The sequence below is a fragment of the Oryx dammah genome, unplaced genomic scaffold (assembly GCF_014754425.2).
Source record: "Oryx dammah isolate SB20612 unplaced genomic scaffold, SCBI_Odam_1.1 HiC_scaffold_13, whole genome shotgun sequence".
NCBI classification, from domain to species: Eukaryota; Metazoa; Chordata; class Mammalia; order Artiodactyla; family Bovidae; genus Oryx; species Oryx dammah.
The window spans coordinates 55,318,571-55,331,515 of NW_024070197.1; the positions used below are offsets into that span (position 1 = coordinate 55,318,571).

The window sequence follows — 12,945 nt, forward strand, 5'->3', positions numbered from 1 at the left end:
TACAGAAAGGGAGGCCATCTCAGAGAAGTAGAAAATTGACCAGTTTTCTCACTGAAATTAGAATATCACGTAGCAACCAATTCTATTTAGCTCAGTGCAGAATTTATTTTTGCCCCTAAGACAGGTCAGGGATAGAAGGAATCACTAGCCAGATTTTTCAAATGAATAACAGTTCTCTAATGTCCTTGGGGTTTCTGTCGAGTAGTCTCAGGGCTGGACCCTCACCTCCTAGAGGTTGCCTCTCTGTGCCCTCAGAGCCCAGTCTCTGTCTCAAGCTTTGTCAGATTCTGCCGAGCAAGTTAATCTAGCTGAGTTAATGACAATGCAGCCAGTTCCCCACCAGCACACACTGCCTAGTCAGTCAGCTGGTTGAAGTTTCCTGGCCGGGAAGCCCGCCCCTCCCCGCCCAGCCTTCCTTTGGCTATGGAAACCTCTGTATGTATGAGGAGCACCTGCTCATCCAGTGGTGAGGCCTTCGGCCCTGAAAGGGAGGAAGTGAGCTCTTTTCTGCTCTGGGTATGGATCTCCCATGCTCCTGGAAGCCTGTTTCTTCCCCAGGAAATGCCCCTTGGTGCCAGCCCTGCAATAACAGAATGGAACATTTTCTCACATTGAGCCACACCTGTTGTCAACAAGAATTTGCTTCCAGTCTATTTAAGGTCCATGGCGGGGAGGAGACTGTGAGAGTCTCGGGCATTTTTGGCAATGCTGGGCCCACAGCACCTGGGAAAGCTCCACAAAGCCCATGTTCTTGTCTGGGAAGTGGAGTTGCCCCTGGTAACAGCTGCTGTGTTTCAATAGAGACCAGAGGCCTCTGGGAAAGTCATAAAGGCTTCGCCCAGGCCTCTTTGCAGAACTGAGTGCCAGGCAGTTGGATCTGAAAGGCAGTTTGTGCCTGTGAGGATTCCTGCAGGCTCACCAACAGCAGAAGCAAAGCAGAAAGAAGGCCGGCTGCTGCCTGTGCTTTGTGATGGAGCTGATGTTGTTGTTATTGGCTTGGTTTTGGTCAAAGATGTCATCAGGCAAAGTTATATTCAGTGTCTATGTTGATTGAATATGAGTTTGCAATCTGGTCTGTAACCAAAGGTGTATGTATCCACATATATAGTTCATTTGTTTCTCTCTTCATTCCTCCATTAGTTTCTTCTTTTCTCCTTCCCTTCATTCAGAACCAAATGCCCATCCTGAATCCTAGTTCTTTTGTTTGGCTTTTTGAGGGCCTTGCTTCAGTTTCCTTCACCTGCCTGGTACCTTAATAATACCCCAATACTTTCTGCTTCCTGGCAGGGTCCCTACCTTAATATGAGTGGTTCTACTGAACAGCAAACTGATATGCAGAGAGAACTTAGGGCCTGGACATTCATCCACTGCTCAATTTCCTGTTGTCATTTTTCCCACCCAGTAGTAACTCCCATATTTACCATGTGTAACATTATGGTTTGCAAATGGACATCATGTTTGGATCATTCAAAGCAAGCCGGTCCTTCTTGGAGAATTCCCACAGCCACATGGCATAGTTCCCTATAGCAGAGCTCAGCATTCTACTATGTAATTTTTTTGTTGATATGGTAAGCTCCTTAAGGACAGAACTGTGACTTAAGTGTCTCTATTACCAAAGCCTAGAGGTTTGATAAATGTTTGCTAAATTATTTTTTAAGGATGGGTGGTTGGATGGATGGGTAAGATTATCTTTATGGATGAGAGGGTAGTTGAGTGGGTAGATGCATGAAAGGATGAATGGATAAATGGATTTATAGGTAAACAGGTGGGTAAATGGGTTGGTGGGTGGATGGATGGATGGATAAATGGATGGATAGATGGCAGATTAATCGATGGGTGGATGGATAGGTGGATGAATACAGGATGACCAGATGCTTGATGAGTGAGGGTGAGTGGGTAGCTAGATGAACAAATGAAGAATGACCTCAACCATCAGGGTGCCAATATGTATATCAACAATACTGCTTACTTCCACTAAGACCATCTCTTAAATAAATTAATTTAATTTAATCCCTTAAATAAACTCACAAACCCCAAACTGCCAGCAAGTGAAACAATAGGCAGGCCCTTTGGGGACTGTGTTCCCCAGAGTTGAAGGAATATGGGGAATACTCCAATTTTCCACCTATTGACGAACTGGTAAAAAGCTTCCCTGTGGTAGCCCTTAACAGCACTGCCTGGCCATAGTCAAAACTGACCCATCACCTTTTAAAAAATAATTGCCTACATGTTAAAACTGGCCCTTTTATTGTTCAGAAATGATACCTGAAAAGAACCCAGAGGCGGGCTGCAGAAGATCCCTTTAAAACAAAAACCAACACTGAGGGAAGAAAGGGAGTCAAGCCCAGCCCACCGCCTGCCCAGTCTATCCTCACAAAGTGGCCCCTTCAGACAAGCAGGACAGAGTTCCGACTCCCGACTCCCCCAAACATGACCTTGTTTCAAAGCCACAGGGCTCTCCTCGCTCCAGTCCACAGTGAGTCAGAAAATAAGAGAATGTATAGTATTCAGCTCCTGCCAAACGTAGGATGAAACATAACCCTTGTTTTTGTGTGTTCAGTTATTGCGTTTTTTATTACTACTACTGTGTTATAGATGTCTTTCCTTCCTCTAAGAAAACAATAGAACAATGAGCCAGTTTGAAAGAGAAAAGCTGTCAGCTTGGATAAAATTAGTCTGCTTTATTTTTTATGAAAAAAATAGGAAGGTAATCATGCCAATTGTAATTTTAGTAAGTTATTTCTAGAGTGAGTTTATTAAACCATGAATTTTCCCTTGAGCTAAACTAATGACCACTATTAGGTATGCTACTCTATTTTAAATGATCAAAATATTCAATGGAATAAGATGAAAATTATAGATGGTGATAATTACAAAATGTCAGCATCACCTGGAATCAATTTACTAATATGTCAGCTCGGGTGTGGAAGAGAAGAGTCAGTTTAAAATGAGCAGAAGGCACGTTGCATAGGCTGCTGTCATTTATCCTTTGGGGACTGTCACGACTGAATATTTATATCCCTTGCTCCCCTGCAGTTGTTTCTAGCCTGCTGGCTACACCCTTATCAGACAGCACATGAAGGCCTGGCAATGAGAGAGGGCTCCTCCACCTCCTTGAATCCCCAGGTCCTTCCTTGAATTTTTGCAGGGGAAGTGAAGATAGCACTGTCTAATAAACCAATTCTGTTGTAACCACTTGGGTCTGTAAATAAGCCCATGGTTTTCCTCTTAAATGTATAGTACTAGCCTTCCCCTCCCCCCAGTTGCTACAAATGAAAAGGGAACAAGAGATTGTGTCATTAGATGTGTTGCAAAACTTGATTTAAACCAAGTTTTCAGTTTGTTTACATTAATCACCTATGCACCTGAAATCCTGGGCAAAAGGAATCTGCTCTTGGCACAAGACTGTGTCCCCGGAAGTGCACCTGTCTGGGAAAGGTGCCGCTGACAGAATACACATGTACAGATGTACCTGGCTCTTTGGGGGACAGATCGATTCGCTGTCAAAGGTATTTGTGTGCGACAAGACATGACCCTCCTCCTTTCCCTTGTCTGCACTTAACCTCCCCCCAGTATCCTCCTGCCACCATCTGCTACACACAAAAAATGTGAGAGTAAGCACACACTCACACAGGCACCCTGGGTCACTTTCCCCAGTCTGAACAACTCCAGCTATCTGGTTCCAGTGGGAGAGTGTGGTACCCGGGGAAATTCCCAAAGTAGAGCTGATTGGTTATGGGGAAATTCCTAGGTGAGTTTAAATCCTCATTTCCCATTTTTTCCTGGCTTCCTTTCTGCCTCCTACAGCCCCACTCTTTGGAACCACTGACCATCCTTCTACAACCACTCCCAAGCCCTCCCTTCTGCACAACCTACTTTAAATTCCTTTTGCCTCAGGTAAGCAATCATTTCTCCAGAACCCTGGAGAATAAGCCCTGCTGTGCGAGCAGCCTGATTTCACAGGGACCCCTGAGCTCTGCACAGGAATTCCTGGAGCAGCCTCTGCTCTGTTCTGGGTGGATGGTTCTGGGAGGCAGCAAAGTGCAATGGTAGAGACATAGATTCTTAAGATGGACTGCTTCCTACCAGCTGTGTGACATTGGGCAAGTGCTCAATTTCTCTGTCCCTCAGTTTCCTCATCTGTAAAATGGGGCAACTTACACTTTCCTCCTAGGGGTTAAATGTTTCAAGTGCTTAGAGTGAAACTTGGCACATGGCATCTTTACATATTTATTCCATTAAAAAAGTAACTTCTAATAGGCTGATTACTCAAGCTTTATCCTCCTCCCTCCCCAATCTTTACACTTCAAGGCTTTCTTTCATTTCTGCTACAAAGCCCAGCACCTTTCCTCACTCTCTGGGATCTCAATATTTCCATCTGAGATTTATGAACATACCCAGCAATCCTCAGGGTGGATTCCTGATCATTCTCTTTTCTCATACATACACTTTTGTTTAAAACTATCCCAGGATTCACAGTCTAGGATGTCAGTCCCCGAGACAGTCAATCTAACATTTTAAGTCCCCTATTGAAAGATAGGAAGGGAGGTGGTAGTCTTTGCCATGTCTTAAATTTGGAAATGATTAAATACCAGTTCCTATTGCCTATGTGCCCAAAGCATAAAGCTGTTATACTAGGGCTCTGGTTAGGGCTGAGATCAAAACTATTAGTTCTAGGAAGAAAATGGAATAATAAATAAGGAAGGGGATGCCTCCCAGACAACCAGAGGTAATAAATACTTCCTGGTGAGCACATTTTAAAGAAAGGAGGCAGATTTTTGTTTTGTTTTGGTGGGATTCCAAAGGCCATTCCCAAAGAGGAGCTGCAATGGGGTCTGAGGAAAAGTCTGCATCATGAGAAAGCAGAAAGTCTTCCACTCCAGAGAGACTACTTTAAAGGCCAGCACGTACTATGTAGAAAGGACATGGCAGCTACATGGCAATGCTCCATCACTCAGAACTTAGCAGCTCTCCTGGCTTTAGCATCATGGAATAAAGCAGCTGGATAGAAAGTTATCAAAAGAGACTTAATAGGTCTAGACCAGTAAAGCTTGATGGCTATCCTGGGCTTTGCAGAATGGGATGCTTTATGCTATGAAGAGTATATAGGCAGGTACAAGGGGGCGCATGTCTTCTCAAGACAAGCAAGTATATCTGGAAAGACAATTTTACTCAGTATAAGTAATTTGAAGCATTATTTTGCATTCAAGTAATCACAGATGGAATGATGCTAAAGCTGAAACTCCAGTACTTTGGCCACCTCATGCGAAGAGTTGACTCATTGGAAAAGACTCTGATGCTGGGAGGGATTGGGGGCAGGAGGAGAAGGGGATGACAATGAGATGGCTAGATGGCATGACTGACTCCATGGACATGAGTCTGAGTGAACTCCAGGAGTTGGTGATGGACAGGGAGGCCTGGCGTGCTGCAACTCGTGGGGTCGCAAAGAGTCGGACGCGACTGAACTGAACTGAACTGAATCACAGATGGTGTGGTAGGCGGTACCTAACTTTCAGAGATCCCTGCCATCCTGCATGCATGCTCTTGGGTAACCCCTCCTGTTAAGCATGGAATGGACTTAGTGACTTGCTTCTAATTAATAGAATTTGGCAATGGGTGTGGGATACCTCCTCTGTGATTTCTGTCTTGCTGGCCTTTTGGATCTTTGTTTCTTCTCACTTGTTCACTCTGGAAAAGCATGCTGCCATGTTGTGAGCTGTTCTACACAGAAGTCCATATGGCAAGGAACTGAAGACTTCCCCCAGCCAAGAGCCAAGAAGGAGGTAAGGTCCTAGTGGCCTCAAGGACAGGATCCTGCCACCAACCTCAAGTAAGCCTGCAAGTGAACCCATGCCCAGTAGAACCTGGAGATGACTGCAGCCTTTATGTAGCCAGAACACCAACCTAAGCACCAACCAGCTATGTGATGTTGGGCAACTTCTCTGTACCTCAGTTTCCTCATCTGATTTCTGGCATACAGAAGCTTTGAGATAATAAATTTTGCAATTTTAAGCCACTGTCTTAGAGTAATTTGTTACGTACCATTAGACAAGCAACATAGATATATTATGGACTGGAGTACAAAACTGTCAGGAAAGACAAGGCCTGTTGCATCTATTTAATGTTTCAGCTCATCCCACACAGGGCTCCTCAAGTTGCCCAACTCTAGGGGACACTGTTCACAAAGAACATACAGTGGAGTTATGGAACATAAAAGCCTGGGAACCATCTGGATACTACCTCTCCGCACTGTCATATCTTTCTGTCAGTTCTGCAACATTTGGACTGACATCAGGTCTCACTAGGCTGATCTTCAACTTCCTCATCTGTATAGTAGCTATAAGAACCTTGGTTTCATCCGTTTTCTGAGAAAGGTAAACTGGATGTCTGTGAAAAGCACAGTATCTGGCACATAACAGAAACTGACTTTGAGCTCGGTAACTGAGTCTCAGGGTTTAACCAAAATTTCCAGGGCTTTAGTTCTGTGCAAAGTGCTAGGACACTTAGTTCTCTATCTGCACTACAGCAGGAAGTGGAACCCCCTACCTCTTCCCTGGTAGAGAAAGGGCAGAATGAAGTTTCCTCACCAGTTCTTTCCCAAGACAGTTCCCCCATGTCTCATTATACCTTTAATTACCGGGTGTTTACTCTGGTAAGAAAACCAACTTCATAGTCATCCCATCAAGGTACAATGAAACTAGAACACAGAGTATGGATTTAACCTCCTCATTCAGTTAAAACTAGTGCTTCCAAAACCAAATAGATTCTTATGTGAAAAGAAGGTCCCTGTCTGTGGCCTGTTTGTGTTTTAGTAAATTTGCCACTATGTCCATCTGGTCCTTTTGTGCACCCCATTTTCCTGAGACTCCCCATAAGCATGACCGCTTACTAAAAATAATCAAGGGCTCCTGCTCAGTGAGCACCAGCTCTGTGCTAGGCTTTTCTGTACACAGGTTTTGATACTCTTGCAAAGGCACATGGCATAAATACTATCCTTCTCTATTCCTCTCTTCACACCTCCATCCATTCACAGAAAACAGCCAACAGTATATGTCTCAAATGGAATCTAGTCCAGGAACAAGCTAAAGGATATTTTCTTCAGCATGCATTCAAGCAAAGGAGGAATGCACTGATGCTGAGCGGATCAGCAGTATATCTGGCCCTGTGCTGGGAGCTTTCTTAGTGGGCCTCCGGGAGGCTGTGAGGTATACGAGTTAAGGTCATTGGCTGAGAAGCCAAACCACCTGGTTTTTAATCCTAGCTCCAGTGTTCACCAATGTACTAGAGAACGTCAAGCATCTTACTTAGCCTCTCTATGGCTCAGTTTCTTCAGCTGATGCCCCAGATTTTAAACACTTGGCTCATCTTACTGAAGAATCAATACATGTTAGTGATCTTACCCTTGACACAGCCTGTGAGAAGGGTATGAGTCCATTCCATTTTGTAGATGAGGAAAGTGAAGGTAAGAGAAGGCAAAATACTTCCCAGGCTCATACAGATGGTAAATGACAGAGCTGAAACTCAAGTTCACTCATGATTGAATCCAAAGTGGTGGCTATGGAAACCCCTGATTTATGAAGCACTGTTTATTCTCCTGCAGAGAATGATACTAGTGACCACAAAATGGCTGTTTCCTGTGTGCCAGGTACTGTTCTAAAAGCTTTACGTTCTCATATCTCATTCACTCGGTATCACAACTGTACATAGTAGTAGTAGGTGCAATTTCCACTCTCATTTCACGAAAAAGGAAACTGAGGCTTAGAACAGTTAGGCAATGTGCTCAAAATCACATGTGGGTGGTGAAGACTTCCCTCGCCCACCGCACCCTGCCCTGTTCTCCTTCCAGGCAGGTGGGAGGGTTACGATTCCCAAGACCATTGGGCAGAGACCTCGAGGCGCTCTTGCACGTGGGCTGTTGGCAGAAGTGGCCTCTTTCCTTTCCAGGTCACAGCATCTTCGAGGAGACTTTCCCAATGCTCTTTGCCCAGCAGCAGCAATTGTAGGAGCACAGTTAGTCCTGGAGGAGCAATCAGAGAGGGCAGACTGGCTCACGCAGCCCCCTCACAGGGGAGTGCTCCCTGACTTGGTTTCTCAAGAGAGAGAACTAAACCTGTGTTGTGAACAAATTCTGAGACCTGTGCTGGTCTGTGGTTAGAGCATAGCCTCACCAATCCTGGACAACACATGTGGCACATGGTGCCTCCAGGGTTCAGACCCCAGAAAACGAGAACAATAATGACTTTAACACGGCGCGGTGGTAAGAATTAAGTTGTAGTAGACAATAGATAAGGAAAAGCATAGCACAAAACCAAGCATATGCTAAGCATTTATGCTTCTTGAACAAAAGAATTCTTTCTTGCAGGTCAAGATTAAAACTTGAAGAATGCATGGTGGTAGCTGACAACACACAGCACTTACTCTGGGCCAGACGTATTTCTAAGGGCTCTGTGCATATGCACCCGCTTCTCTCTCCCAATAACCTGTGAGAAAAGTACTGTTAAGTAGCTGCAATTTACAGATGGACAAGCCAACGCATACAGAAAGTAAGGAACAGATCTAAAGTTGTACATGGTAAATGGGAGATCTGGGCCTCAAACCCAGGCAGTATGGCCCCAGACCTACATTCTTGACCTAGTGGCAGACAGACTTTTCTTTTTAAAGTAAGCTCCATCAAATAATTAGATGTAAAGGAAAACAATATTCTTGGATGAATTAAGAAAATGAAAAAAATGTAACTGGCAAAATAAGAAAGGTTTTATGTTCAGTTTGCTTCAGTGAAGTTGCTTTATGTTTGTAAGTGAGAAGAAAGTGCAGAAGTACTGGAGAACAATGACACTTGAAACGCAGCTCTAGACTGTTATGGAATAAGGCCCAAGATAAAAAAACCCCAAACAGAAAACTGTAATGAGCTAATATTCAAAGGAAATTTTCAGATGCCTCCACTATGTCCCAAAGACAAGTACCTCCACTGCTACCCCCTACAAAACTGCTCGAGTCAAAGCATGTCAAAGGATCTCCCTGGGACACCAAAGCACAGGCGCAGAGCTCGGCAGTGGGGAAGCTAGAGACGCAACTTCCAAGAGCCTGCCGCGCTTCCTTGCTGCTGACCACTGCATCCATCCAGGGCTGGGCAAACCAGAGGAAGGAGACGAGGGGCTTTCACAGAGTGGCAGAGAAAACCACAGAGAATAAGAGGGACATTTATCTTTGCTGCCACAAAAGAATTCAGACAAGCCTGACTGAAAATGTGTCTGCTGGCTCAGCCCATACCCCAGGTTTTTCCTGCCTCTGCATCCTGCGTGATGGGCCCCGGCCTTGAGCTGATTCAGAGAGAGGAAGACAGTATATCTGGAGCTCCATCACTTGAGGGGAGATGGGTACCATCCTTTCCACACCAAGACCCAAGCACTACTTCTGGCTCTGGTGCTCCCCCTATATTTCCTTTTCTGACAACCAGACTGTGTAAGATCAGGGCATTAATACTGGGGCATCCTGATGACCCTTTTACCACCTTATACCCCCATCTCACTGGCTCATGGGTTGAATGAGACGGTGAAGAAGAGAGTCACTTCTCCCTCCCAGGGCTCCCATGAACAGTCACCACAGTGAAGCATTTAACTCAGTGGCTGGCACCATAAAATGCTCACTCATTCCATTAGCTGTTATCTAGCTTCTTCCTAGGTTTGTCTGTTTGTCATTCCTCCTACCCCGGCCCTGTCCAGTTTCAGAGATGTGACTCTGCCCTGAAATCCAGCTGGTCACCCTCCTTCTCACCAGTTCCCTTCCTCTCAGGGCCCCCTGCCTTGCCACGCACACGCGTGCGTGCGTGCGTGCGTGTGTGTGTGTGTGACTGCAGGAGGGTTGGGGAGGAGGGGTGTGTGTGTGTGTGTTTGTACGCGTGTGCATGCACCTGAGTGCAAGAGGGTTGGGGAGGAGCTGCCTTATGATACATTTAGCACTTGCTATAGATTAGCAAGGCGGCAGATACTATCAGTGCTCCATCCACACCCCCTCAGACCTCTTTGCCATTTTACTGCACACCAGTCCCAGCGTGCATTCATTCCTAATAGCCAGCACCTGCGGTGGTATGCCAGTAAATATTTAACAACCACCTCTGGGGATGGGAGAGCCCTAATTTGTAATGTAAGCCAATTTCCATGGTGTAACTACTCCCACCGTGGCTGATTTCAAGCTATCAATGTGAGGTTAACTAGCTTGCAAAATTCCTAACAATTTAACATCCAACACTCATGAACAGTTAGTTTCAAGCCAGTGCCTGCACACCATGGGCCTCTGTGTTTCTCTTTTACAAAGGCTGCATCCTGGCTGCCAGGATCTGTTTTGCCTGTAATCAGGGAGGACAGGAAGTGTCTGGGCATTTATGCTCCTGCTTGTCTCTCATCCTAGAAGCCCCCAGAACTGGTTGGACTGGTTGGTTCAGAGGTATAAATACTGGAGACCCCTTCCCGCTAATGGGCCAACATGGAAGTGCCCCCCACGACTCTCCAGTTTCCCTGGGGGATTAGGCCAAATTCACCTCTCTAGGACTTGGCCTGACACCACACCCTTGCTCACCCTCCCCTTCCCCAGTTTTACTTCCCCACCTCCCTAACAGTGTTGCCTGGGAATCTTTCCAACAGGTCACTTTCACACAACCTCTCATCCACAGTCTGCTTCAGAGGAACCAAACTGACAGTTTCAAGAACGTGCCTTCTAAAGCTCTGAGTTCAAGTCCTGATTCTGTTACAAACTGTATGACTAAAAAGTTACTTAAGCTCTAAGAGTTTATATTTCTTCATCTATAAAAGGGGCCTAATAAGTCCCTGCCTTATTAGATAATGGTGCTGGAGAAGACTCTTGAGAGTCCCAGGGACTACAAGGAGATCAAACCAGTCAAGTCTAAAGGAAATTAACCCCGAATATTCATCGGAAGGACTGATGCCAAAGATGAAGTTCTAACACTATGGCCACTTGATGTGAAGAGCCAGTCCACTGGGAAAGCCCCTGATGCTGGGAAAGACTGAAGGCAAAAGGAGAAGGGGGAGGCAGAGGATGAGATGGTTGGATAGCATCACCGGCTCAATGGACATGAATCTGAGCCAACTCTGGGAAACAGTGGGGGAGAGAAGAGTCTGGCACACTGCAGCCCACGGGGTCACAGAGTCGGACATGACTTAGTGACTGAACAACAACAAAGTCCCTACTACCAGGGTTATTGGGAGAATGAAAAAAGATAAGTCATCTAGGAGGATTAGCATAGAGTCTGGCTCATGATCTGTCTTCCATAAATGCTGCTGTTGTTCCTATTGTTATTAAAGACAGCATCTGTCCTGCCCTCCAGGTCAGAGCTTCACTTGGAATCGTTGATGACTGAGTCCTCCCAGCTAGGAGGACTGTGTGTGATGTCCTGCTGAGCTTTCACCACCCTTTGGAATCAGCTCTTTGGCTGTCCTTTCTTGAAATGGACCTCCATTTATCTTTCCCTCTGCAGGGGGAATGAGTCCTCTGGAAAAGCTCTGGTCCCAGTTGACCAGCTCTGTGACCTTAGAATCCAAGCACGCCTTGTTTCTGAGCTCCATCCTTCCTCCAAAACCAGGGCAGTCAGACAGGGCTCAATGGAGGGTAACAAGTAACGAGGATCCCTCAAACGGATGGGACCAGCATTTTGTTCATTATCCAGTAAAGATCCTTGTGCCACGGTCTCTACCTTCTTCTCATGGGGGAAAATAACATTTCTTGCCTAGAAGTGGTGAAACAAGCACTCATGAAGTGCTGGTGGTAAAACAGATTAATAACAGAGCTTCACCAGAGCCATCAGGCAACATCTACCCACAACCTTAAAAGCACACATCCCACTCAATTCAATGGCACCTGTTTTAGAGATCCTAAGTAAAGCTTCCTAAACTTGAAAAAGCTTTAAGCACAAATATAACCAGTTTAGCCTAGTGCTTTGTATATAATTGGTACATAATGCATTTTGATTAACTAATGAAACTATCATTTAATATTCTAAAAAATTAGAAAGCACCTTCATCTCAGTAGTTGAACACAAAGGAGTAGCTAAAGGAGTTAAACACAAAGGAGTAGTTATGAGGCCTTTGTGTGTGTGCGTGTGTGTGTGCTAGAACCATTTTAATATAATTATACGTATCTGCCAAACCAGGAAGAAAGGTTTATGCAAATATAACTTTTCCAGTTAACATCTGCAAGCATAAACAATGATGATCTCAGTTTATAAATTCATCAGGGTCAGAGCAATTGACCAAGGTCTCTTTACTGCTAGGCTTACCAACAGTAAATTACACGATGAATTACTGTCCTTTCATTTCTCTTCTCTTACTCTCCTTGTCCGGAGACATTTTGTTGTAAAGTTTCAGTACAGCTCACCTCCAGCCAAAGGTAATCTTTTTAGATAAGCACTCAGTTGCTCTGAATTTACTTATAATTATAACCTATTTAATCACAGAAGAAACCCTGCAGAGGTAGAGTTCAAGGCTGCATACAATAACAGGAGATCACAGTTTTGAAGTCTAGCACAGACTAAAATCCACAGATGTACCATTTCTACGAGACACACACTGACTGTCTCTTAAACTACATACTGACTCCTTATGAACCTTATTTTTAAATAAAGTAATCCAGCTAGGACAATCAGTCGCACAATTCACATAGCCCTGAAAAGCTTTTCAGTGCCAACTACCAGTTGGTCATGAAACGTGAATGAGCTTGAGACACTGTCCATGCCTAAGATTCAACCATGGATTAGCTAAAACATTGGAACACCTCTGCTTAAGAAGGTCATGTCCGTCCCTCCTTCCCCTCACAATTGAGCTCTGCTTGTTTATTTTTGGTGGTATTTGGTTGCACATGGCTAGACTGCTTTCAATCACCTTGTGAATCAGGAAAACCAATGATCTAAAACTATGACAGAATCTTAAGTATTAA

At 44.9% G+C, this 12,945-nt stretch overlaps 1 protein-coding gene across 1 annotated transcript in view; it reads right to left on the reverse strand.

Moving 5' to 3' along the window:
- Positions 1–12,945, reverse strand: part of CDH13 (cadherin 13) — a 1,016,268-nt gene that overhangs the window by 873,524 nt on the left and 129,799 nt on the right. The gene's annotated exons all lie outside the window — the stretch shown is intronic.